Here is a 6,296-nt window from a genome sequence, read left to right on the forward strand (position 1 = left end):
TCGTAAACATCGCCTGTGTTTTGCTACAGCCGACCCGAGGCGAAGGAACCGATAACTAATTCGGTGATGCTCAGGCGCTCAGTCCCTCTTTATCAATATGCTCGCTGTTCTTTTCTACACTCGCCGCCTCTAGTAGGCGTCATCAAAGTATCAAGAATCGTTTCACGTCCACGCTATAGCCGACTGTTGAGCCCCGAGAGCCCCGTGGCTTCTATAGAGACAATATTGTATACGTCTTATAGTTTTATAATTATTTCGATACACATACAGTGAATGTAAAAAGTATTCGTACACTAGTCAATTTGATCAAAAACTATGCAGAACTTTGTTTATTACAAAAGTATGTTAACAAAAACATGCATACATATTCTTAGAAATCTCTGGAACAAATGTCATTAACAACAAATTATTTGATTATATTTATTATGAAAATATTAACAAATTTCCAGAAATTGGCGTGAAATATACGTGTAATAAGTATTCGTACACTTTTCGTAGGGAAAATCTACGAAAGACTCCCTCCCGCCTCTTTGGGGAGAGGCGGGAGGGGTGTGTGGAATTCCCCGCGCCCATAATAACGGGCGCGGGACCTACCCACTTTTGTCGTGGGGAAAATCTTTGAAAGACTCCCTCCCACCTCTTTGGGGAGAGGCGGGAGGGGTGTGTGGGATTCCCCGCGCCCATTATAACGGGCGCGGGACCTACCCACTAAAAACCCCACGGTGACCCTTCCGCACGATTTGGGAGGATACCGGGAATCGCTCGAAGCATACTTCCGGTATCCTCCCCGTGCCCGCGCTTTGCGCCCACCCGCGGGGGGACAAACGGTCCCCCCGGTAATCGCCCTGTCTCATAGCGGCAGGACGAGGCCACATCGTCCTGCCGCCATCCGTCCCGGGGCCGCGTCTAGTGGCGGCTGCGAGCCCCAACTCGCAACCGCCGCGACCCCGTTTCTACCCCTCGGAGGCCGGCAGCTCATGGCCGCACCAGGCCACCGAGGGTGCCGCTCCGTGCGCCGGACCCGGACAGGAGGCACTGCCACCCCATCCGGTCCGACCCTACGCCGCCTGGCGGGAGGGGGCTCCTATCAGGACCCCCCCTCCCAGCCTGGGTCATGCGCCACGCCGAGGGGGCCGCCCGCGTCGCCTGACGCCCAGGCGACGCTCTCTCGCCACCAAACGAGCGCGAGCCTCAGCGCGCCGCTGACGCTCGCGCTCCCTTCCCGCGGTCTCCTTCTGCAACATTACGATTTCGCAGAAGGAGGCCACGGCCCTCCACTTCTCCTCGCTGCCGAGCATGGCGCGCACCATGCCCGGCAGCGAGACATCCCGCCCGATGACGCCGATCAGGACACGGCGTTCACCCCTCCCATGCAGCGCATACCTCGAGGGTATGTTCCGCCGTGTCCTGCTCAGCGTCACAATGGCAGCAACGCGCCGTCGGCTCCTTCCCTATCCGGCACAGGTATCTCCCGAAGCTGCCATGCCCCGAGAACACCTGTGCCATCCTGTAAGTGAGGCTTCCATGGCCTCTGTCCAGCCACTCACATAGGAGTGGCCGAACAGCCCCGACTGTCCGGTGCCCCGCGGTAGGCAGAGCCAACCGCTCTTGCCACGCGTGCACCACGGACTGCCGGGCCTGGCGCTTCAACTCGCCCCAAGCAGGTTCCTGCACACCCGGGACCGCCCCCACCCCCGCGCGACGGTCGACGCGGTGACGATACATCATCGCGTGCGACCGCGCGAGGAGATCCATGGGCGGCATCCCCGCAAGAACCGTCGCCGCCTCATGTGACACGGTCCGGTACCCGCGGACGACCCTTAGAGCCATCCGCCTCTGCACCCGACGCAGCATAGTCATGCCGCGCCGGGAGGCCGCCAGGTCGTCCGCCCAGACGGGGGCCCCGTATAGGACCACCGACTGAACCATTGCCACATAGAGGCGGCGAACTCGGCCCGCCGGGCCCCCCAGGTTGGGCAGAATCCGGCCCAAAGCCCCGACCATCCTCTCCAGCCGGGGGACCAGGCAGCGGAAATGCTCCTCGAAGCGCCAGTGGCTATCGAGGATCAGCCCCAGATACCTCATCTGGGGCTTCACCTCGATATTAGCCTCACCCACGCGGATCAGAGGGGGTGGCGGATCCTGCCGAGGTGAATGGAACGCTATCACCTCGGTCTTATGGACCGCCACCGTCATCCCCATCCCTCTGATCCGGCCGACGACGCGTTGCGCCCCCTCCTCCGCGAGACGCTTGGCCCTCCCCCAGTGCGCCCCGACGGCCAGCACCAGTGTGTCATCTGCATAACACACGGCGCTGACGCCGTCGGGGAGGTCGGCCCGCAACACTGCGTCGTACGCGATGTTCCACAGGAGTGGCCCGAGGACCGACCCCTGCGGAACCCCGCAGTACACCTCCCTCCGCATATGCCCATCCCGGCCCGGATACTCGATCCACCTGCCGCGGAGATAATCCCCGATGACCGCCCCGAGACAAGGGGGGACCCGATGATATTCGAGCCCCCTCCTTATCTCCTCCCAGGGCAGGGTGTTAAAGGCGTTGGCAATATCCAAGGATATTGCCAAAGCCACCCCTCCCCGGGAGACGGCCGACTCCGAGAGGGCCCTGACACGACCTATCGCGTCGATGGTCGATCGACCCTCCCGGAAACCGTACTGGCAGTCGGCCAGGCCGGGGGCACCCCGCGACAGGTGCTCGACGAGGCGGGCAGCAATCACCCGCTCGAAGAGCTTGCCCACCTCGTCGAGGAGACAGATGGGCCGGTATGCGGAGGGAGACTCCGCGGGCCGACCCTCCTTCCGGAGGAGGACCATCCTCGCCACCTTCCAACTGGGGGGGAATCGCCCGTCCCTCAGGCATCGGTCGAACAACCGCCTGAGGTCGGCCCCAAGGACGCCCTGGGTCAAGACCCAAACCCGGCCGGGCACACCATCCGGACCCGGGGCCGTGTTACGCGCCCCGAGCCGTCTGATGGCCGCGGCCAGCTCCCCCTGAGTGACCCCCAGTTCGGCCGCCCAATCCCTAGGGACTGCCGCCTCCACCGGAGGACGTGGTCCCCTCACCCGAATTGGGAAAAGAGTATTGACCACGTCCTCCAGCAGCCGGGGGTCAAGACCCTCGGTGACGGGGGGCGCCCACGGGCGGAGCTTCTTCAGCACCACCCTGTACGGGCGCCCCCAAGGATCGTCATCGAGGGTCTGGAGGAGATCCTTCCATGCCCGGGTCTTGGCCCGTTTGATGGCGACCTGCAGAGCAACCCGCGCCATCCGGTATGCCTCATACAGGTCATCTGCCCTCGCTCGCGCCACGCCATCGTCCGGTCGTAGACGACGGCGCGCGCGGGCGTACTGGCGTCGGACGCGGACACTCGCGACCCGCAATTCCGCGATCGCGGCCGACCACCAGTACACCGCCCGGCGAGGAGAAGCTCGCCCGACCCGGGGCATCGACGCGTCGCAAATGTTTGCGACTAGTACCCCGAGTCGGGCAGCCTCCTCCTCCATGCTCGGCAACTCGGCCGCCACCTGCGGCCAAGTTGCAGCGAGGGCAGCTGCCATCAGGGCGTCCTTGTCCAGGCGCCGAAGCGCCCAGCGGCGCGGTGGGGTGCCATCCGGGCGGTGGTGCCGGGATGCAGCCCCGGCGGCAGAGACCTCCATCCGGATATACCTGTGATCGGAGAGTGTCTCTGCCCCCGGGACCACCTGCCAACCCGACACCATGCGCACGGCGTTGGGGGTCGCGAATCCAACATCCACGATAGACCCCCCATATCGCCGCACGCACGTGTGCTCCGACCCCCGGTTCAGTAACCGAAGGTCGAGCCCCGCCGCCCAGTCGCCCAGGATCCCGCCGCGAACGGTGGTCCTAGGGGATCCCCAAGCCACCGACTTGGCGTTAAAGTCCCCCAGGACTAGCACCGGCCGGGCCGCGCAGCGCTGCACGCATGCCGCGACCTCGGCCAAGTACAGCTCGAACGCGGCGTGACCGCTGCGGGGCGAGATGTAGCACCCCACTACGGCGACTCCCCCCCAGTCCACGGCGACGAAACCCCGACCGCGTTCCAGAATGGAGAACGGCGAGGGACCCGTCGCCACCTCCCCATACCGTCGCCACCAAACCGTCCGCGTCGCCCACCCAATGTGGGTGATCAGGCACGCGGTACGGCTCGGCTTCTTCTTCCAGGAGGGGCGAGAGCACTTTTTGCACCCCACCCTGTGATCGGCTGGCCTCCCCATGTCCGCACATAGCGGGCAGTGGGGGGCCGCCGAGCACTGGCTCGCGCGGTGGTCATTCGCCCCGCAGCGGTAGCACTGACCGCTGCGGTCCACCGGCGAGGTGCACCACTGCCTCACGTGCCCCAACTCGAGGCAGCGGTGACACTGGAGTGGGCGCGGCGCGAGTATCTCCACTCGCGCCGAAACCCACCCCACCAATAACCTCCCGCATTCCGCCACCTTTCGGGCGGCGGAGAGGGGACACCGGGCCCACACCGACCCCAGGCCGGAAGGAGACCTGCGGATTTCTCCGACCCGCACGTCTCCTTCGGGGCAATCATCCGCCCTCGCTAGGGCACAGGACACCTCCTGCGCGGTGACCGAGTCATCCAGCCCACATATGCGCATCTATGTGGGCTGCGTGGGCCGGGCGACTCGGACAACCCGCTCGCCCAGCTGCTCCTGGAGCCTCTGGGCGAGTCGGTCCGCCTTCTCGCCGCCCTCACGGAAGCGATGCCGAGCTCCTCCAGGGATATATTATCCCTGGCGAGCTGCATCGCCCCCGCGAGTGTCAGGTCGCCCCCCTGAGGAACCGTCAGCGTCACTGCTGCCGTTTTAGGGGGGCGCCCTGGTCGCACCTTCGCGGCCTTTCCCTTGGCCGCGGGCGGCGAGGTAGCAGATCGCGGCTGCGAGGCCTTCCTCGCCGCCCTGTTCGCCTTCCGCCCTACCACCTCGCTCCACGACACCCCCCCTTGGGATGGTGCCGCGGAGGACGCGCGCACCGGAACGGCCACGGTGGGTGGAGCCTTCCCTCCCCCCACCTTTGCCTTCCCCGCCTGAACCGACTTTGGTCGGGGAGGCACCGCCTTCTTGTTGCTGACCGCACCTCCGTGGAGGAGCTCCTCCCGGAAGGCGGCCAGCTTACTGTCCATCATGTTCGCGATCCTCCTTAGAAGTTCATCCCCTGAGGAGGATGGGGAATTCTGAACGGGCGGAGTGCGGATGGAAGGTCCCCGCAACACCGCCGCCGCACTCCGCTTTTTTTCCACGACCGTGGGTCGTGGTGGTGGTGGCGGAGGAGGAGGGAGGATAGGAGGGAGGGCTGCGCTGTTCCAGCGCGCCTCTGCCCTCATCCTCCCCCGTCGCTCCTCCTCCACCAGGAGCTGCAGCCGGGCATTTCGCCCGCTCATCTCCTGCGACGCCTCCCCCATCTTTTGCGCAGCCTCTCGCAGGGCCTCAGCCATGCTGCTTTTCTTCCCCTTTAGAGAGCAGGCTGCGGCAACCTACTTCTGAGGAGGATCGGGAAGATGATCGATAGTAAGCTGGCCGCCTTCCGGGAGGAGCTCCTCCACGGAGGTGCGGTCAGCAACAAGAAGGCGGTGCCTCCCCGACCAAAGTCGGTTCAGGCGGGGAAGGCAAAGGTGGGGGGAGGGAAGGCTCCACCCACCGTGGCCGTTCCGGTGCCGCGGGTCGTGGCCCCCCAGGGGGGTAGTGCACCCGCGGCCTCGGTGCGCGCGTCCTCTGCGGCACCATCCCAAGGGGGGGGGTGTCGTGGAGCGTGGTGGTAGGGCGGAAGGCGAAGAGGGCGGCGAGGAAGGCCTCGCAGCCGCGACCTGCTACCTCGCCGACCGCGGCCAAGGGAAAGGCCGCGAAGATGCGACCAGGGCGCACCCCTAAAACAAAAGCAGTGACGCTGACCGTTCCTCAGGGGGGCGACCTGACACTCGCGGGGGCGATGCAGCTCGCCAGGGATAATATATCCCTGGAGGAGCTTGGCATCGCGTCCGTGAGGGCGAAGAGGGCCGTGACCGGGGGTCTCCTGCTGGAGATCCCTGGTCCAGAGGGCGGCGAGAAGGCGGACCGACTCGCCCAGAGGCTCCAGGAGGAGCTGGGCGAGCGGGGTGTCCGAGTCGTCCGGCCCACGAAGCGCACAGAGATGCGCATATGCGGGTTGGACGACTCGGTCACCGCGCAGGAGGTGTCCTGTGCCTTAGCGAGGGCGGGTGATTGCCCCGATGGCGACGTGCGGGTCGGAGAAATCCGCAGGTCCCCTTCCGGCCTGG

Source organism: Colletes gigas, unplaced genomic scaffold, assembly GCF_013123115.1.
Source record: "Colletes gigas isolate AHSC1104 unplaced genomic scaffold, ASM1312311v1 Colletes_gigas_Sc00128, whole genome shotgun sequence".
Lineage (NCBI taxonomy): Eukaryota > Metazoa > Arthropoda > Insecta > Hymenoptera > Colletidae > Colletes > Colletes gigas.